This window comes from Brienomyrus brachyistius, chromosome 20 (genome assembly GCF_023856365.1).
Source record: "Brienomyrus brachyistius isolate T26 chromosome 20, BBRACH_0.4, whole genome shotgun sequence".
NCBI lineage: Eukaryota > Metazoa > Chordata > Actinopteri > Osteoglossiformes > Mormyridae > Brienomyrus > Brienomyrus brachyistius.
In genome coordinates this window covers 19,145,523-19,167,709 of record NC_064552.1, presented here as the reverse complement: position 1 = coordinate 19,167,709, position 22,187 = coordinate 19,145,523, and the positions used below count along the sequence as shown (strand labels likewise).

Sequence of the window (22,187 nt, the reverse complement as noted above, 5' to 3'; positions counted from 1 at the left end):
TTTAAAGAGACCAAGAATAGAGGCAGATACTTGTTGCAGTCAGTTCTGTCCTGCTTTATTGTATGTTTGCCCTTTAACATATTTGTAATATTATACTGTTTTGCACATTGTTATGTTATTATGTGGTTTTGTTAATTTGCCCTATGGTATATGTTTCTTTGAATACTTGAAAATCAATAACATTTTATCATTTTAAGGGAATTTTGTATTTAAATAGTAAAATTTGTTGGAAAATAAATTTGTCTACTAATATTGTTTATTTTAATGTATTCATTCTATTTGTCAGGATAGGATTATTTTTATTATTTTGATTATTACATGGAACACCATTGTGAAACTATAATATTGATGATTATTGATATTGGTCAATACAGGAAAAATTATCGTGATAATTTGTTTTGCCATGTCACCTAGCTCTACAGTCAAGATTCCCACATTTGGGACTATAGCTGCACGATATTGGGGGGAAAAAAAAAACATTGCAATATTGATTCTTTCTGCGATATATATTGCGATGTTAAGATTTTTAAAAAATCTAATTACAGATGCTCCTCTACTTATGAACGTTCAACTTATGAACTTCCAGACAAACTGTGTTCCTTGGGCTCCCGTTTTCTGTCCGCAACGTCAATCTTTTCTGTCAAAAGACGTCAATCCTGCCACGCAGCAGCATAGCGTGCGTACTCCCGGCATCCTAGTTCTTTGTACTAGCGTATACCCTTAAAATGATGTTAGATAATGCTTTACGAACATTTCAAGTTACGAACGGCCATTTGGATCGTATCTCGTTCATGAGTAGAGGAGCGTCTGTAGTTCAAGTCGTCTAATTAGTGGAAGTCATCATTAATAAAGTAGACAGTCAGGCTTACGTAGGGCTCCATTGTCCTGCTGGATCACAAATCCACTGTAGCTGTATAATATTGTACTGCTAAAAGTTTTGTTTCAGCTTCTCCCTTGCATTTCTTGTACAGCTCTGGGATGACAATTTGTGAAAAACAGGTCCTTGACAGTATTATATGCCACTTGTCAAGTGACTGGATCATGTTTTTATAACCCTCTTTTCTGACTGTTATTCGGTATCATGTCTTTTGCAAGATGGAAACTTATCATATTGGATATTTCTTTCTGTAGTTTGGAACCTCTTACATGGCGTAATACTGGCAAAGGCATCTGAAATGGTTTTTTGCTTTGGACGACAATCAAATTTTACTTTGCACTGATTTGTGGTGCCAATGTAAATGATCAAACAAATCAGTTGTCTCCCCATGTTGTGACAGCAATTCAAAGGCACTGTCGACAAATGACCTGTTTTTGGGCGACGTCATGCTTTCTGTAGCTGAAACAATTCCACACAGCTGACACTGCATTTCTTTTTGCAACAAAATCTTAATTTTTTCAGTGTTTTTATCCTGTTCCTCACTCATTTTTACACTGTAGTGAAATGACGACTAGAGGGAGCAAGCTGATCAAGCATGTTTGTGGTTGGTGGTTCGTTCTGTGATCGACATGTTTGTTAGCTGCACGTGCAAAGCTGCGTGTTGATTCCGTATCCAAAAACCTTTAAATTGACTTAAATTGTATCAGACAGACTTTTTTTGGATAGTTTAAGAATAAGAACAGTATGGCATTTGTTAGTTTAGCAAAAACACATATTTCCTTACTTTTTGTGTATAAATTCTGGACGTCTGGGTTTGAGGCATAGACATAGCCCAAATCAAAGGCTGCATTTTACTGCTTGATGTTATTTAAACGCTGTTCTACATATTTCGTGGTGCTTAGTCCTTCAGACACGACATGAGAAATTTTCTTTGGTTTTCAATTGTTGCCACACTCTTAGAAAAAAGGGTTCTTGGGGGTGCTATATAGAACCATAGGGGTTCTAACCCTAAGAAATAGAATCATTGCCTTCAAAAAGGTGTTATTTCACGCCCGTGAGGATGTGTTTGAATTTCAACTGCTGTTTATGGAACCTTTCTAAAGACACTCATTTTGCATCATTCTGCATTCTGCACAAAACTGTCCTCTTCTTTTTCATTCATAATCATTACCTGTGTTGCCTGGAGACCAAAATGTGAATTAAGGAATAAAAGGGGCATTCCCCATAAATGTCAATGGGTGTTACCAATAATTAGGACAGCTGACACAATCGTTTGTGCTGGAAGTTCGTTGTTACTTCTGGCTATCATGTTCGCAGCTATCCTTGCCAGTCACCTTATTGGATTTTTCATTAAGATACGTTTTCTACTTCCTTGTCAGTCTGGCAGTTAAATAAATTACTGTTCGGTAATGTAAAGTGGTAAGCCAGATCCTCTCACTACCATTCTGTAAAATTATGGCTTCAGGACCACTGGGGAAACAGTTGCGAAATTTTGTATAGCCCACATCTATAACCTTCTTATTAGATTGCTGATTATGCGGGTTCTCCGATCAGCCGTGTAAACACACGTGCGTTGAGTTTTAACACTCGCAGCTCATCTGGGAAGAGTTCAGTCAAATCTTACACTTTACGACAGACAAAACTCATATTTTAGCTGACAAATAACAAAAACAACCAGCGTTTTACTCACAATACATCTATTTACTTGAAGATACTAGTATTTATTCTAGAATCTCATTTATCGTATTATTGTGACGTGACGCTGTGTCTCGCACAGGGGAATTTGGGAAATGTCGTTCCCTCCCAGATAGGTCAAAAGCAGCTCCTTTTATAGGCCAATGTGAGGATAAATCATCTCAAAATTATTCAAGACTTTAGTATTCCTTCATTTTCAATTGATCAGAAAATACCGTTTCCCATTCTATAGAGCGCAATCAATAGGGAAAATGCATTACTTGATATCAAATATTTTTCCTGTAGGCCTAATACTTTTACCTTTCATTTCATTTTAGGAGACAGAGTACTGGACTGTTGAAGATTTCTGCAAATGGCTTCAATCCATAAACTTAACTGATGCAAAAGAAATCTTCAGAGGTAATGGAAACAACCTCCAGATGTCCATCATGTTTCACCTAACAAAATATTTGCGACTACAGCTACAGCATCACCATGTATCTGATTTCTGCATTGTTTGCAACATAGAGGGATGCACAAGAAGTTACACAACTATAAATATGTGTTCTGAAGCCAGGTACAGAAAACACAGGGCTGCCATTAGAAGGAATGCAGATTGACAGTGTAACACCCTCCCATAGTTCAATAAAAAGTATCGGCTCAAAGAGCCGTCTCGTTGCGAATGACATCACTAGTAATGAGGCGTGAACTCTCGTGTCGGTGAGCTCTTTGCACGTCAGCTTCTGCGTTCATGGAAATGCGGCTCGCTCATTTCCGGTCTGTGAAAAATGGCATTGGTTTATACATGCCGTTTACAGGACTTGCCCAAACTTACAGCACTCTCCACAATTATTGGCACCCCTTGTAAAGATTTGTAAAAAAAAAAAAAAAAAAAAGGGCTAAAAAAAAATCTACCTTTCAGTGAAGTAGTTTCATCTCACACTGAAAAAGAGAAATTCCACCTTTCTTTGAAATAAATTTATTCAAAGAAAAACAAATCCTTCGTCAAGTAATTATTTTCAATAAAAACACATGTATTTATTGAAAAAATTACTGGCACTTGTGCATTTAATATTCTGTACAACATCCCTTTGCCAATATTAGAGCACTGAGTCTTCTCCTATAACATTTTATAAGGTTGAAGAATACCTAGCAGGGCATCTGAGACCATTCCTCCATACAGAATCTCTAAAGATCATCAGCTTCACATCATCACAGAACCTCCACCATATTTTAGTAGGGATAAGGTTATTTTTACTACAGCCATCCTTCTTTTTACACCAAACCCACCCTGAATGTTTATTACCAAAAAACTCCACTTTTTTTTTTTCATCAGACCATTGAATTTTGGTTCCAGTCAAAGTTGTGAAAGTCTTTCACAAACTCCAGGTGTTTACGTTTGTGGTTAACTGACAAAAAAGCTTTTTTTTCTGGCATGCCATCCAAATAATACGTTAAAACGAATGTAGTGTCTGATGGTTTTTTCGGAGACGTGGAAACCCCAAGATTTCACTTTGTCTTGTAATTCACCACCAGTGATCCTTGGGGCTTTTTTGCCTCTGTTACAATCTTCCTTACTGTATGTAGAGGAAAAATAAACTTGGGTCCCCATCCAGGCAGGTTTGTAACAGTTCCAGTTGTTGTCCACGTTTTCATTTCCCTAACAGTAGAAATGGGCATTTTCAGGCGAGTAGCTATTATTCATATCCATTCCCTGACTTACGAAAGTCAACACACTTCTCCCTCATTAGTTTCATATGATCTCTTCTTTGTCATGTTGAAGGATGACTAAGGGAATTTGGGATATATGTCACCTCATGTTTATACCCCAGTTAATCAGGAAGTCATGGATGACAGCTTGAAGGTTCCTTGTCACTCCAATCAACTCAAAGATGTCAAATTAACAGGGGAAACTTGCTTCAGTTACATTGTGTTCACAAGAATTCCCAGGGGTGCCAATAATTGTGGCACATGAATTTTTGTTAAAAATAATAATTTCTTGATGAATTTGTTTTTCTTTAAATAAATTTATTTCAAAGAAAGGTTGGATTTTTCTATTTTTTTTTTTGGTGTGAGATGAAGCTACTTCACTGAAAGGTAGATTTTTTTCTAACCCTTTTTACAAATTTTTACAATAATTGTGGAGGGAGCTGTATGATCAATGACGTACATCGCTTTTGTAAATCTTTCTCCACAGTACAAACGAGAAGGGCTTTAAGATGTTTGCCTTGTCTTACAAAGGGGAGTCTTATTCGTTCAACTTTGTGGGTGGTGTTAGACTGAGACATGAAGAAGAAAAAAAAAATCGGTTATCGGATGATCATCCGATTATAATTATCAATTTCGCCCAGGCAGATGTGTTCACTATAAGCGGTAAAGTAAAATGAGGCAATAAATTATATGAATATGATTATATGCAAGGGGCAGCATGGTGGTGCAGTGGTTAGCAGTGTTGCCTCACACCTCTAGGACCCGGGTTCGAGTCTCCGCCTGGGTCACACGTGTGTGGAGTTTGCATGTTCTCCCCATGTCGTCGTGGGGTTTCCTCTGGGTACTCCGGTTTCCCCTCACAGTCCAAAAACATGCCGAGGCTAATTGGAGTTACTAAATTGCCCATAGGTGTGTATGTGTGAGTGAATGGTGTGTGAGTGTGCCCTGCAATGGGCAGGCGTCCCATCCTGGGTTGTTCCCTGCCTCATGCACATTGCTTCGGGGATAGGCTCCAGACCCCCCGCAACACAGTAGGATAAGCGGTTTGGAAAATGGATGGATGGATTATATGCAATAAAATTTATTTCTTGCTTGGAATTTGCCAGACTAAAGTAGCTACAGATTTGCATAGGGCCTGTTGAGGCACCTGCTTTCATTCATATGGAGTGTTTTGTTAGCACTTTTTGTTTGCAAAGTTCCTAACTGGCAGTTTTGCCCGTTTTCCCTGTCTGAGCCTAATGTTTAACATTTTAAGGGCGATTTTGTGTACAGAGAATTCATAATCTATTTTATTTGTTTTTGGTTGTGTTTAGTTTTTATTCAAGTGCATTTTTTGTTAAAGTCTGAGAGTCCATTTCATTTATTGTTTTTGGTTGATTTGTTTATTTTGGATATAAAAAATGTCTTTCAGTCCCAGTGTTAAACTTTAATTTCTAAAGAACGTTTATTAATAGTCGAAAGGGTTTTCTTGCATTAATATGCCATTATCATTACATCAGTTGAAAATGGTCTCGCAACGACAATATTATTGTTTATCGCAATAATTCCTGGGACAATTCATCGGCCAGCAAAATTTGTTATGGTGACAGGCCTAAGTCTGTCTGACTTAAATACTTTGCTGTCAGGTCTTCAGAAGCATGTGGCACTTTATATATTGAACCTCCAAGAGAAACACCTTCTCTCCAAAGTTACATCTTCAATTTCTACAACAATTTTTTTCAACAGCATTATGCTGACATCATTAAGTATCACTTGGATCAGTCAGGATTCAGACTGAGAGACCATGAGGAATTGGATAGGATCTCCTTTCAAATGAAATTCTTTTTGACTGTGCATTTGAGTATGTTAAATCTGAATACAGATTAATACAATTTAGAAGGGAGAATCGATATGTTCTTGGTGTTAATAGCAAGGGGAAGGAAGACACTTTGCCGTATGTGCCACTGAATGATGTTTCTTTGAATGAAGGTTTTTTTTTTTGGAGAAACAGGCTGTGAGAAGGTTGCAAATGATCTTTTGGAAGACAGATGGCAGTATTTTCCAAGCTCCGCCAATTTTTGGTGATCCAAGTAATCTTCGCTTCCACTTGTACACAGACGAATTTGAAATTGTGAATCTATTAAGCGCCAAAAAAGCATTTCCACCAGACCTAATGCATGATTTCTTAGAGGGTATCATACCAATTGTTGTTTGTAAAGTTCACACTTCACTTCATCAGCTGAAAATTGTGACACTGAATGACAAAACTCAGAGCTGGAAGCATTCACGATCGGAAAAAAATGATCGAAGAAATATCCCACAAGCACTAGTGAAAGAAAACAAGTCACCTGGATCAGCAGCACAAAACTTGCGCTTATTTAGGATTACACCACTCCTTATTGGATATTACATTCCAGAAGGTGAGATACACCAGGATATTTATCTCAGGTGCAGAGAAATAGGTGATATGACGGTGCGTTCGTTTTTCTCTCGGAACTCGGAAATTCCGAGCTGAGTGACATCACGTCCGACAATCTCCCATTCGAGCTACCGCAACTCGGAACTAACATGGCTGCCTCCATGAACACGCTGCTGTGTTGTTGCTTTATATTTTAGCAGTTTTGGAGTAAGATTATTTTTCCGAGAGACAAACAAACAAGAGAAACAAACTAGTCAAAGCACATTAAAAGCTTTATAAATATTTTAGTAGATTCATAACGACATTCTTTTTTTTCCGAGAGGCAAACTACAAACAAACCAAAGACACTAACAAGTCTGGTAAATATCTGATATTGCATGCTAGAATACCGTTTACGGTTACAATATGGTATTCTCTAAATCGAACATGTGCAATTACATTTATAACAATTAATACATTTGACAAAATAAACATGGTTAAAGATTTATAAAATAGAATTACTGCTGAGTGTGTAAGCCGCCATGTTGAAATTACGTCACAGGGGCAACTCGGACAAGAAAATTCTGTCCGACATCAATGTCATAAGAGGCATGTTTCTGACGGGAAGTGACATTTTTCGTGACGTTTTCGTCCGAGTTCCGAGTCGGAGAGAAATAATCGAACGCGCCATGATCCTCGCTCCCTGCATCAGGAAGAGCATCATTCCTGTCCTCAGCTTCCAAAGTGGTGAATTTCTCGCCTCTTTCAAGACTGTGTTCCCAGAGACCTTCACACCCATATTGCACTCTCATTCACTGTCCTCGTCTGATGTTAGACTTTGGCTCCCCCTGTGGTGCATGCGATTTGAGGGTAAACACCAGGGGCCTCATGTATAAACGGTGCGTACGTACGAAAATGTTGCGTACATCCGTTTCCACGCTCACGTCGAGATGTATAAACACGAAACTTGGCGTACCGCTACGCACACTCTCACGGCAGCTCCGCACATGGCGTACGCACGTTTCTCCTTGGTTTTGTACACAGATGGCTCCCAGTGGTAAATCATTGCTACTGTGGTTTCCCTTTTTTAACTCACAATCATGACGCTGACTTTATCCAATACATCGACATTAATTGTATGTTGTTTACAAATGGACGGAACCTGATTTTTATCCAATTTGTAACAAAATACGGTGCAGAAAATGACCAAATTATTACAACTGCCATAGCAGCTCTTGCGTTATTGGAAGACGTAGCTTATGGAAGAATTGGAAGAGAGCGTGTATTCAGCGATCATAGTCAGGTGATTTACTCAACACCAAGTCGCGCCATGCCTGCTGTATGGGACGGCACAATCCGCTTGTCACTCAGATATATATAAAAATTTCTTACACTGCGGTCGAACAGGCAAACATTAAAATGTAATTTGCAGCGATGTCCGGTTTTCCCAGTGTAAATCGGAGCCATCGACTGCACTCACATTGCTATGAAAGAACCTTCAGAGAACGAACTTGCTTATGTAAATAGAAAGCACTTTCACCCTATTAATTGCAAATTATGTGCGATTCGAACATGCGTCTCAATGTAATAGCAAGAATGTAAAACGGGTAATCAAACACCGCATTTATTTTTTAACCAATTCTTTTGATGTGTTGTTAATATCACACAGCGTATCATTTAGATGTTTTAATTCATTGGCAACATCTCTTACAGCATGTGCTATTGCATTCTGTGCCTGCAGCACAGCTTCAGTCAGCACACAGCCGGACGGTCGCTCCCCGGTTTCCGAGGCACGGGAATGTGTGCAGCCAGCACCCAAAGATGTGCTCGGCACAGCAGCACCATCGACGCCTGTGTCATCCTCGGCACTGGGGGCACCTCTTATACTATTGTCTGTAAGAATAAACAAACAGAATAAACAAAAGTAACACTGCATCTGCGCCCTACTTGTTATTCATAAACATGCAAGTAATTCAAAAAAGTATGCTACGAGAAAAACTTACCCGCGCTGACATCGGCGTCCCCCTCACCCGATAAAGTGAGAGACCGGGGATTCCGCTCCCTCCGCCTGTGCTGTTAAGACTCTTACGGTGAGCAGCCACTCGTTTTGTCACATCGACTTTAATGTCGGACCACTTCTTTTTAATTTCGGCCACCGTGCGAATACATAAAAACACTTTAAAACTGACTCCACCACGTTCCGCCGCTCCGTCAACTTTAGTGCTGATGCCACTAATTAAACCACCAAATAATAGCACTCTCCTTTTCTCGATTTCTGTTACCATGACCTCCACTTCAAACTCACTAAAATACTTATTTTCCCCACGTGGTTTATCCATTGTTGTTTAAGAAAAACAGAACAAAAACGGGTATTTATACAGATTTACATATTCAAATATGCATAATCATGGGCGGGTCGGAGGGGTGGCTGTGGGCTCGTTCACGTACGTAAAATTTCGCGCTCATTGGGATTTATAAAGGGAATGTGCGTCGATCTGTGCTTACGCAGTTTTTTGCATCTGGATTTTTTCTTGCTTACGCACATTCCTAGTTTTGTCCGGACGTCATGTTTTAGTGCGAATTCTACGCACGTCGTTATACATGAGGCCCCTGAACTTTAAGACTGTCTCACAACACGAGCAACTTCAAAAATCTTTGTTACACCCACTCCAAAAGACACCAGTTGCGGCACTGTTGGAAATTAACATCCCTGGATATCCGCCGTCAGCGGTCATACACTGAAGGTGAATGCCAAATCCCCTTGACATTCAGGAAGGCATTGTGCTAAAGAGTGGGGTTGAAGACATACCAGAGGGCGAGAAAGCATGAGGAGTTAGCTCTCTACTGACCAATAACTGTACATATAAAAGAAGGTGACACCATCATAACGACTGTAATTCAACACAAGAGGTTTGCAATATATTATTGATTCATTTTCTGAAGTATTTCTGTCTTGGAACATTTATTGCTCATTGTTCACATGCTTAATTCCTGTATCATCTGTATATTTTTTTCTAGACTGTGCTGGACCTTGAAGGTGTGGAGGATGATGACCTGAGTTTGAGAGCACATAAATACCATGGATAATGAGCTGTGACGGCGACAGCCAGACTTCCCCGACACGATGGACAGAATGAAGTCCACACTCTATAAGAGGATGAAGGAGCTGCTGTCCAGCCTGCTAAGGACAGAGGCCAACACAGATAGTATGTCACCAGCTGACATCTTTTCTTTTTCCTTCGCACCCTTCAATTGTCTCTATAAAATTATGCTTTTACGAAAACATTGTTTCTTTTCAAATTTTAGACCTTCAAAAAGAGTGTTTCCATCCTTGTCCTGCCAGCGCTTTTCAAGGAGAACGCAAAGTTTCTTTATTGTTTAGATGAGGTATGTGCCGTCTCTATGATTGTAATTTACATGTTTTCGTTTTGTGAACTACATCATAAATTCAACCAGGAAGTCACTAAAACACTTCTCATTCACACAGGAACCACCCAGCCCATTTCCAACCATCATCCATCATGATAGAGACTTCCCTCCTTGCCAGCAGAGCATCTATAAAGATGGATGAAGTCAACATCACAAGTGGTGGTATGTCCATCTCTCATGCTCTCCAATGCCTGCTGGAAGTTTACGTCATCTTTGGTGTGCAGTACCCCAAGCCGATAAAGCACACCTTGAGTTTTGCAGAGCATTATTTGTTTCAAATGGCAAATGGACAAAAACCTGTGTCTATTCCTATAATAAAATTGCAAATCAGATTTGCTCATGATTGAAAGGTGAATTGTTCTCCTTTTCTAATGGATTTTATTTCTAATTTATTTGAATGCCATTTTTGAAACCACATCTCAGCTCATAGCTGATTGAGCTTATAGCTTGTAAACAAAGGTTTGCCTAGTTATTGCCTATTTTATTTAAAATACCTGCAGCTAATTAAATTATTAATGTACCATTAACATAATTAGTATAACTGCAAGTATTACTACTATTGCAGTATCACCCATTATTATTTATCATTATTAACGATTAAGTATTAAAAACAAATACAAGTACAAATTAACCTTTGATCCCTCTGGGGACGACGGCATTGTCGGGGATGCCGTGTATCTTTGTCACGTATTTCAGTTTATTTCTCGCTGAAATCTTTATGTAGAAACATGAAAAAAAGCAGACTAAATCCATAATCTGTCTTCTTTTCAAAACATCCATTGTCGGAAGTATTAAAGTTAGGTTAAATCGGCAAAAAAGCAAACCATGTCACCTTTCTTTGTTTTACCTGCATCGGGGGCGCGTAGTACTGCTTTCACCTGAAGATTGTTATTCGTTTTCTAAATAGCCGCATTTCCGCGTCTTCAAACCGCATTCGCATGGTAATTAGATGAACGGTGCAACGGTGAAATGCGATCCAGATACACCCCCATCAGCGCCATAAAAGGGGTGGGGGTGCCCAGGTTTGAATGGCTCGTGCATACACATGAAAGTTGCTAAATATTCAATGAAAGGAGCCCAAAAGTACTGACGTGAGTTTTTCTTCTTTATTTATCCAACTGAATGTTGCAACTACACCATTTAGTCATCTTCATGTAGCCATCAGATATCTGGGATCACAAAAAACTGCCACCTTTGCTAACTATGTACTTTTACAATGTTTCTGTAAGTGTGTTCCAAACTGCATTTTGCAATGTCTATACTTTGAAGTCAAATTACAAGCTTCACATAAATCTGACTTCAGCATGGCAGTGTGAACATAGCCTAAGTGACTCAAATCGGATTTTTTGCCTTAATGTGACACAGATATGATATTTTCAAATCGGATGCGTGTCACTTTCATATGAGGCACTAAATCGGATACGTATCCGATTCGCGGCCATGCGATCTGAATGTGAACCCTCAGATTGGAATTCATGTGGCTTTTTGCTTATACGCATGTGCTGACATCAGCCTGCACCGGCAGGCTCGTACCCATAGGTCTCTTGATGCGGCAGTTCCAGCAATAACTGCGAAAACCAGACTTATTTTCTCCTTTTCGACCTGCTCATGTACAGCTGATTCACTGTTTGTCGTCCTCCAGAGCAAAGTGCGATGCATGGGTGAGCTACTAACGCCTCCATTTTTAATGCCGCGAGTCATCCCACAAGACATGACATTTTTTGTTGTTGGTGACGCAGTTGACCCGTGTAAAAACGTATCAATGTGCGCATGCGTGACATTTGGGAGGACTGATGCGGTCGCATTGTAGTCAGATACAGGTCACTTGTAGTTATGAATGTGAACCGTCAAGACAGACAAATGCAATCTGAGCAAAAAATCAGAATTGAATGATGTGGCTGGCAGCGTGAACATAATCTTGAAAAGTGTACTTTGTAAAATATGGCTAAGATGAGTTTAATGCCAAAAGAAATAAATAATTTGCCATGAAATAGATATTGAAAGAAATGTATGACTATGCCCCAGTCAGTGAAAGTGCGTTCCCTACCCCCTAGTTGTCAGAGAATTAAAGGTGTCATTTAGAACCCTCTTTTCTCCCAGTCAAAGAAGCTATATGAGGGTGCCATACATGTACCAAGCTATAGAACCCTTAAAAGTGCAGAGGGCCCATATTGAAGAGAAAACTGGGTAAAACAGCACCCCCCCATGTTGTAATACCCCCTTATCTATCTTTGTACCAGTGATCAGGGGAGAGCGCGAACGCAGTCCCCCACTACCAGAAATTATGCAGTCGAGATTCCCACATTTGGGGAATTCGCAGGGGTCAGCACAACCGGAGTGCAATGGCTGAGCCTCACCCTGGGTGAACCACCTTCTTGATCATGGTATCTCCCCTGCCAGGTAAGTATGAGTTGCTCTCCGAGTCAGACGGCATGCCACTCCAGAGTAAGGGTGTTTAGTTCACGGTTTTCCATTCATATGGGCAAATCTCAGCCTACAGTGATTCTGAACAAGTATTCCCCAAAGTACTTTTGCTTTGCTGTATCTGCTGTCATGTGAGCTGTACTGTTTTCATTTTGCATGCCATCGCCCCCTTCAGGATATCCCATAATGCCTTGCGCTTCACCATTTGCAGAACCATGCAAGCAAACAGTAAGAGGACTGTACAACATTACCAGTAACAGAATGCTGAGGGACGTTAGGGCACAGAACATGAAAAAATCAAGTTCAACTCTGGGTTGAAAATGTATTAATATACTTTAAATCATACCTTTATCAAAATATCAGACTATTAAACGCTGAAGACAGTCATGCAAGATCCCCTCAGACAACACATCTGTGGTTAACTGTATACTGTAGTGCAAATGTAGTTTTTGAGATTATCAAGGGGTCAATTTGCTTCTTGAAGTACGCATTCAAACAGCAAATTACTGGAAGCTGCTCTCCAGGGGACTGGGTCTCATTCCCTCCCCTGGCAGTGTGTGCTCTTTGTTCCATCATGCTAGCTCTCCCTTTAAGAGGATGACAGTTTTCCTTTGTATGTGTAAGGTGATCCTTACTCTGGTGGGTGGTGCTGTGGGTAGCAGTGTTATTGCACCCCTCTGGGGTTGAAGGTTCCACTCCCACACTTAGTCTGTGTGTGAGTTAGCGCTAGGAAACTCCCTTTTAAAAAAAACATTGATTAATATTCAGATTTCTTTGAATAATTACACAACTGTACTGCAGATGCAGCCCATCATCACGCAGTAGCCCAAGTCCCTCGTGCACTGCTGACCATCAAAGGTGAAACCCACAGTGTTTGCCTGCTGCCATCTTAAGTGAGGAAAATGATGAGGCGGCAAAAATGTTTAACAATAACATTACTGACGGGACAAACACCGGCTGAAAAAACAAGAAGTTATTTAAATTCCCGCATGAAATTAATGTGTCAAATGATTGACATTAGACAGCTTACACAGCTTTATAGACAACACTTAAATGACATCATGCAATCAAATGTGGCCATTGGTTTGGACTACGTCTAACTAGGCTTGGACATTACTGAATTTCTCATACCATCATATACTGTGGGTACATGATACCGTGGAATACGGTATTTTAATGGAAATTTGAAATGCTGACATTGGGGGATGGGGTCCCCACAATAAAAATTGCTGTTGAAATCCAAGCAGTTTCCAAACTCTGCTTTTCAGGTTTTCCGGAGTTAGTGCATCACCACATTCTTATGATTCCGGTTATCTGTAATTTATGGAAGTCTGCCCCTAGTGGCAAATCCCCTTATCTACAGTGTGACAGAGGCCATTAGGGAAAACATGTTAGATGACATATGATTGTGTTATATTACTTTGTGATGTCACTGGTTATATTACCTCGTGACAGAAATGCCAGCTTGTGTGGCCACCAGTAATCAGCCTGATGATAGTAATGGTAATTAGGAAAGCACCTAGTCCTCACTCCCTATTGAGACCAAAAGGCGAGATGCTATCCTATACAAAATTACCTACCAAAGACTGAGCAGTCAGGCTGTCACAAGGTAGAATGATGAACGAAGAGTTATGGCGCATTCCATTTGCTCTCGGAACTCGGATTCCGAGTTTTGCAGCCGGAAGTGACGACATACGCACTCCCATTTCTCTGAGGTCTGAGAAATATCTCGGAGGATCCTGAGTCCAGAATCCAAGATGGCTATTCAGTGCAAAGACTGCAAGTGGTGCTGTGATATTTTACATTTCTTAAGCACTTTAGTGCTGTTTGAGTCAACTTCGTAAGCTGTGTACACCACACAGTGTTATTGTAGTCTACAGATGTGTTGCTGCGGTCATGTTCTCCGGGAAATACCACAGTATGTGTTGTTATCTACTGGCGATGCTGAAAAATTGTTTGGTCCAAGTTGCAAACAAATTACTAGTCGAACCATAGGTGCGCAGGATCTGCAATTCGAGCCAAAAATTCCGATAAGCGTAGATGCGTTAGGGTATGCCTAGCTTTAGTCTTTTATGCTTTAACGTTTTGTAATGTAACTTGTGTGTTTAACATTGTTTCTCGATGGCAACATAGATCTCTGATCTCCTTTGTACCAGAATGCAGCCAACGCGTTCACATATTTGGACGAGGACCTCACGATGATTGGAAGGCTACTTGAGGTGGCAAACAAAGGTTAGATATTTAGCAGCATTATATCTAAAATTAAACATCAAAGCAGTAAAAATTGCAATAATGATAATCCTGTAATCATGCTGACATGTTATTTTTTTGTGCTTTAGGCACCAATCTGGAGGACAAGAAGCCCAAGAATGAGGGCTTCACCAAGGACCAGACCCTCTACATAATACATATGAGGAGGTAACATATTGAGAGTGAAGGTGACAGTCCCCCGAAGTCCCTCAAGGACCTCAGTGCCCGCTTAAAAATGGGCAAGAATAATAAGAGACCACTGTGGCTGGACATGGCCACAAAGCTTCGAACAGGCTTTCTGCCCTGAGACAGGGTGCAGAAAATGGAACACTTTAGTGGAGGCCTACGAAAAGGCCAAGGACAATAACACCACCACCAGGAGAGAACTCATTTGTTTCATGTTTAATAGAGAAATGGATGAACTCCTTGGAGGCGAGCACGACGTGGGCCCGATATCACGGGGGCTGGTGGTACACAGGCCAGAGGTGCTTGGCCAGTGTAGAGGATTGCTGGAGGAAACACGATCCTGGAACCCCCTCCTCTCCAGCACCCAGTGATGCCTCCAGCAGCAGCACTATTTCCACTGCGACACCAGATTCACCATCACCAACCTCGGCTACCCCAAGAACACGCAAGAGGAACAGGGACTGTGACATATTGGCCTACCTGCGTTAATCGGACACAGCTCACCATCAGCGTCACCAAGACACACTTGCCCTGCTGAAAGCTGCCCAGCAGAGCCACAAGAAATTAATAGCTTGCCTGCTAGACACATTTTAAGTTCTCATTGGGGGTCATAAATAAGCTGCTAAAAATGTGAATACTATAATATGTATAAAAGTTCCACCTTTTTGAAAGGTAAAGTTTATTTAAACCATTTTAAACTTATTTTTAAAAAGTTTGTCTTATTGATATGTTTATATAGTTATACCTTTTAAATTAACGTTCTAGACTTCTACGGGTCACACATTGGTAATTGCATATGGTTCTTTTAAAGTTTTGGATCTGCACTTTTATAGCTGTTCCTTTGCACCTTTAGGTGTTTCCTTATTTAAATAGTTTTTGTTAAAAAATAAGACATGACGCACACCATTTTTTATTGATGATCAATATACGTTGCTGTATCACTCTTATCCTCACACACATATGTAGACAATACACACAAATCATTTACTACAAAATAAGCTCAAAGTAGGGCTGGGCGATATCATATGGATTTTATATGGCGCATACACAATAATCACCAGGGCTTCAGATCAAAGGCGAAGCATTTGGCCGGACGCCAGCTTTTTGATTCTATACGGCCATTTATTTATGCCCAATATTTGGTAAGCAGATTAGTAGTACAACTGAAATATCAATGAGATGTGTTTTGAGACACCTAAAACTTTTTTTTTCTATTAAATTTGGTTAGCGGATCACACCACATCATGTTGTTTTGGTATACTATTTTTGGTATACCTTAGTGCAATTTGCACTGAAGTGTTAGTGAAGAAACAAACAGCTCAGCAGCCTCCATATCTTTTAAAAGAGGAGATCTTGCGGATAAACAAGGTAAAAAGACGCCGGAGGTGTGGCGGTACTTTTCGCAGTTTTTAGTCTGACACGTTTATTAACCCTCTGGAGTCGACCCCATCGTCCGCGGCGCATCTTCCTGGTGTATTTCAGTTCATGACTCGCTGAAATCTTTATAGAAATGTAGGGGGGAAAAAACGCTGACTAAATCCGTAATTTCTCTTCTTTTCAAAACGTCCATTGTCGGAAGTATTAAAGTTTTTTAAATTTAGTATAAAAAAAAAAATAATAATAAAAAAAAAAAGTAGACCATGTCACCTTTCTTTGTTTTACCGGCATCGTGGGCGTGTAGTGAATGGCTCATGCATACATGTTCAATGAAAGGAGCCCAGAAATAGTGACATGAGTTTCTTGTATATTTATCCAACTGAATGTTGCTACTACACCATTTAGTCATCTTCATGTAGCCAAGACTTCGGTGATCAGATATCTGGGATCAAAACAAACTGCCACCATTGCGTACTATGTACTTTTATAATGTTTCTGTCAGTGTTTCAAACTACATTTTGCAATGTCTATACTCTGTCAAATTACAATCTTCACATAAATCTGAAATATTTACAAAGTACACTAAGATTAAGATGAGTTTAATCTCTTGTGAGGAAATTTAGTGGGTGAATTACACATTCTTTCCATCTTTTCCCCCTTTGAGAGGATCTTTTCTATACCATGGGTACCAAAAAAAGTATGGTCCCTTCTGAGACGCAACTTTCTTTTTCCTATAACAAGAACTCAAAGAATACTTTTATGGTATGGGAAAGAGTACTTTCTTCCCAATGAAGTGAATATATGCCTGTAAGGAGGCTAAAAAAAAACAATGTCTTTAATGCGCTTTTGAGGTGCTAATAAAATAACTTACTACTTATAAACAGTGTGATATATGAATTAAAGGGAAAAAGTAATAAATGAACAGCATATCTGAGTTATGGAAATTAGGTAATTGACATGCCAAATTATATCAAAATTTGAAATGGAGAGGCAAAGAGCATTTGCTGAAATAAAATGGGATAATTTGACATGCAGGAGCGCATTCACAATAATGAAATATGAGTGAGCTTTTTCGGCTTAACAGCATCAATGTATACTCTATTTTATGTGCATTTGCACTGTTACATGTTGCAATTTTTTTGATGTACCCTTTTGAAGGGTGAATGCCTGGCAGTCAAGTCAATACCTTGGAATAATCCACTCGGCAGAGATGGTGTAACTAGTGCCGAGTACAAGACTGTCACATAGCGCCCCCTGTCGTAATACCCCCTTATCTATCTTTGTACCAGTGATCAGGGGAGAGCGCGAACGCAGTCCCCCACTACCAGAAATTATGCAGTCGAGATTCCCACATTTGGGGAATTCGCAGGGGTCAGCACAACCGGAGTGCAATGGCTGAGCCTCGCCCTGGGTGAACCACCTTCTTGATCATGGTATCTCCCCTGCCAGGTAAGTATGAGTTGCTCTCCGAGTCAGACGGCATGTCTCTCCAGAGCAAGTGTGTTTAGTTCATGGTTTTCCATTCATATGGGCAAATCTCAGCCTACAGCGATTCTGAACAAGTATTCCCCAAAGTACTTTTGCTTTGCTGTATCTGCTTTCATGTGAGCTGTACTGTTTTCATTTTGCGTGCCATCGCCCCCTTCAGGATATCCCAGAATGCCTTGCACGTCACCATTTGCAGAACCACCCAACCAGACAGGAAGAGGACTGTACATTACCAGTAACAGAATGCTGAGGGATGTTAGCACACAGAACAAGAGAAAAACACATTCAACTCTGGCTTGAAAATTTGTACGTGAAACAAACCAGTGCATACAACTGGATACCTTTACCATAATATCAAACTGACTATTAAACACTGAGCACAGGGATGCAAGATAGTTTAGAAAATACCTCAGTGGTTAATTGTATACTGCAGTGCAGATTTAGTTTTGACCCCTTGATAATCTCACTTTGCTTCTTGAAGTATGCAAAATTACTGGAAGCTGCTCTCCAGGGGTGTGGGTCCAATTCCCTCCCCTGGATGTGTGAGCCTTTTTAAGCACCATGCTCTTTGTTGCATCTAACAAAATGTTAGATGATGTAGAATTTCACTATATTATTTTGTGATATTACTGGTAATATTACTTCGTGACACAAATCCCAGCTTGTGCGGCCGCCAGTAATGAAGCTGATGATAGTAATGGTAATTAGTGAAAGCACCCAAAATGCACAGGAGCAGCACCTCGGGATCCGATCACACAAACCACATCCGGAGGTGGTCTGAGATGCATATGGGCACATTCTTATAGCAGCGCGAACGCGATTGTGTCCCGGGCCACACTAAAGGGCTGCCTACTCAGCTGATGTCCTAATGGGGGCACAAGTACGTACTCAGACATGTGAATGGTATTTGACATATGATTTATGTCGGAATGTATATCTATGCAGAATGGGCCACTGTGTAGTAAACTGCATTGTGTATAAAAGAAAACATCTTTCTTACTACTGGGAAGTTGGTTTAATAGCAGACTGTCACAGCGCATTTACATGGAAACATTGTCCGTGTGCATCTTTAATGTTCTTTGCAAGCGATTTTGAAATTTGCACAGATCATATATTTTATACATACTTCCTTATTTCTGTCAAAGCTGCGCCACGCTTTAACACTATGTTACTTATATCTGAATAGAAACATAAACAATAGTGTGATTGTTTAGATACTTTATTGGGCTGTCCGGGGGCTCGAACTCCCGATCAGAAATTCAGTCCCACTCGGGTCCTGACTACTTCGTATCTTTAACTTGCCCCAAGTCAGACGCACAACTTGGCGTACAAGACAAAACTATGACTCTGTTGAAATTTTCACAAATTTTGATCTTCATTGATTATATGATTAAAAGCCAAAATATTATCATATGGCAACCACCTTAACGCATTACAGACTGAACCCTTTGCCCTTGAACAGAAAAGTATTACAAAAAACCTTTCAATAATTGGGTTAACACAAACATTTATATTGTGACGCAGTATAAAAATGCATGATTTAATCATGATTAAATTGCATATGTAATATACTTTGTGTTAGGGCTGCATGACACCTCCTTCATGGAGCGTAGTACAGAAAACAGCTTTTTAAAATACCCACCTCCTCTGAAATCACCTTTCAGTTGTCACCTCCCCTTGATTGCCTTAATGGCTGCCTAGCACATCAATGAACTAGTCGGATGGACACCAAGAAAGGGCTGCTGGTTCACCAAATCCTGCATGAACACTGCTGCAATAATCAAGGCACACAACTGTTCCCCAATAGCATTTCCATTAACCCTTCATATCACATCCACCACATTCTTAAACTCCTCCTTCGTGCATACAATGTAAAAAGCAAAAATAAATGTTACCGGGGGAAAAAAAAATAAAATCATACCATTAGGCCTGAACAAGATACCTGATGAACTTACGAGTAAATGAGAATCCCCCCTCCCCCCACATCAGTCCCATTAAGAATCAATTCAGAACCATAAGTTAAACCATTTATTCCCAGTATTACTTCTCTATTGTAAATCCCACATGTCACTAAAAGCAAACTTAAAAAATTCCCAATAAAACAAACGTACACAAATGACTTGTCACTCACTATGGTGGTGGCGAATGACCTCACCCACACCTAGTGTAGGGTCTCGGACGGCTCTTTTCCACTGCACCGGGTACCGTAATTTTGGTACTGTAGTAATGTACTCGAAGGTGTTGGTTTTCCACTGGCGCTAAGAGACATTACAACACGACACCTCAATCTGTTCCTCAGACCAAATCACAATTAAAGTTGGGACCTCTTAATTTATAGTATTAATACATTAATATGTTTCACTTAATTTATCACCATTTTCAGAGTCTGTAACTCATCTTTCAAGACAGCAGTTGTATTGTGTCAGAGGCAGTATATTGGCATAACCAAATCGACAAGGAAAGAATTTGCAAGTCCTGCCTCAAAGCACCCCAGTTGGTTTAGCATTTTAGGCACTGGTACTTGACCAGAAGTAATTGTAAAAGGGAAATTACCAAAAATATGGTATCTGCTGTGATGGAAGAGCACCCCAATATCTGCACTCTGTCCAAAATAGCACAGGTCACAACCCTTAGGGTGCCTCAGGCAGGATACTAGTCCATTACAAGACACACAGACAGCAAGGGAAGAAAACAATACCATTCGCAGGACATGAGGTTCTCGCCCGTAGCTTGGAGACCACTGCTGGATTCCAGCAGTGCTAACTGGCCCTGATGCTTATTTTGCTACACCAGACTATTTCTGTTGCAGGCCCCTGCACACGCTTTTCCGACAACGAGGTCATGCATGCGCATTACACGTCTTTGTTTTCACGAAGATCATGCTGCCATCTTGTGGCTGAATTGTGGAATTGCGTGTAATGTTTGAACAAACCAGCAAACTAACCCTCTCACAGAACTTAAAGACGCAAGTGATACTGTTAAGTAATTACATTAGACATCAGAAAAGGAACAGCACTTTACAAATCTGTTTTATGTGCCTCACAAAACTAAGTAACACTTAAGGAAATTCACACAAATTCTGCAAGATTTTGCAGAAACAAAATCAGAAGAAAACAGAAGTAACAAGAACAATGTAAAAGGTTATACCTTATAAAACATAAAACACTAACAGATACAAAACTCAATGAAAACTCCCAGCCAATTTAAGTATAATATATGTATATATTATAATATATAACGTATATATGTACACGTTCACAATAAACACAAACACAATCAAAACACCAACAGAATTAAACGATGTCCTGCACAAACAAGCAGCACGGCAAACACCCTCTGCTCCATCCACAATCTACTTTTCAACCACAACTTTCCCCGGTAGGGGGTGCACCGTTCCTGGAGATACTGCAATACCAGGTCGATGCGTGGAGTGGACGGAGCAAGCCCCTATTCCATCTCCCTGTTCCAAAAATCAATTTAATATATGGTCCCCAGATAGGGGACGTATCAGATATTAAACTGATAAGAACAGATACTACACTTGATCTTAGCCAAAAGGCCGAGAAGCGATAAAAAAACAGCCCATGCCCAGACTCGGATGAACGTCCGACAAAATAAGCCCCTTGACGGGAGTCTGTGTACCAGCATTACGGAGTGACAGAAACACCAAACCCAGCTTCAAACGCGCTCGTTTACGCACAACTCAAATATTCAAATAGAAAAGCCGGTCTCATCGAGAAGGCACCCCGATCCGGAGCACGCGTATCCCAGAATGCAACGCGGTTTCATAACCACGCTCTCGCTCAAGCCACCAAACGTCATCAGTGAGAATATATTTTGGCAGCTAACTCCGAATACTCCGCAACCTTAGACGTTTGCCCTGACTACGACAAAGACTGGCTGAACACAAGCAACCGGGGCTCTTTTAATAAAGCTTTCATGCGGCGATCCTTGTCCGATGGCTGCCTTCTACGTATACACTATACGGAAGTATCCCTCGGCGTTTTCGTAATACATACAGTTAGCGCCAAGATACTCATACCGGTCAATTTTATGCAGGGTTGCCAACTCTCGCATACGGCAAATCTACCAAGGCTGACAACCCTGTTTATGGGATAGAAAGCTGGCCGCTACCTTGCCTTACACTATTCATACTGCGTCTCTTTGGCGTACAGGGGAACGAGGCTGTGGCTGCAATGTGGCAGATCTCACCGAGGGTGAGGATCAAAGCCTATTCTGCGCGCCGCGAAAGCAATTCTATGACCTTCAGTTCCAGCTGACCCTTCCTATGCCGTTCACTGCAGAGAAAAATACACGCGTGTGCACATCTCCTCCCACAGCGTGGGGATTTCTCCACAGTGCCGGAGGTGGCCGACCTCCGCAGCCAAACTCTCA

The 22,187-nt window shown here is 40.5% G+C and overlaps 3 non-coding genes across 3 annotated transcripts; all 3 read right to left on the bottom strand.

Annotated features, from left to right (window-relative positions):
• Positions 1–12,311: 12,311 nt before the first annotated feature.
• LOC125716121 (U1 spliceosomal RNA) lies at positions 12,312–12,475 on the bottom strand. The gene has a single exon (XR_007384279.1). It is a non-coding gene; the product is annotated as a U1 spliceosomal RNA (small nuclear RNA).
• A 5,122-nt stretch (positions 12,476–17,597) lies between these two features.
• On the bottom strand, positions 17,598–17,761 carry LOC125716101 (U1 spliceosomal RNA). The gene has a single exon (XR_007384260.1). It is a non-coding gene; the product is annotated as a U1 spliceosomal RNA (small nuclear RNA).
• A 3,411-nt stretch (positions 17,762–21,172) lies between these two features.
• Positions 21,173–21,363, bottom strand: LOC125716112 (U2 spliceosomal RNA). Its single transcript, XR_007384270.1, has one exon. It is a non-coding gene; the product is annotated as a U2 spliceosomal RNA (small nuclear RNA).
• Between the last annotated feature and the right edge of the window lie 824 nt (positions 21,364–22,187).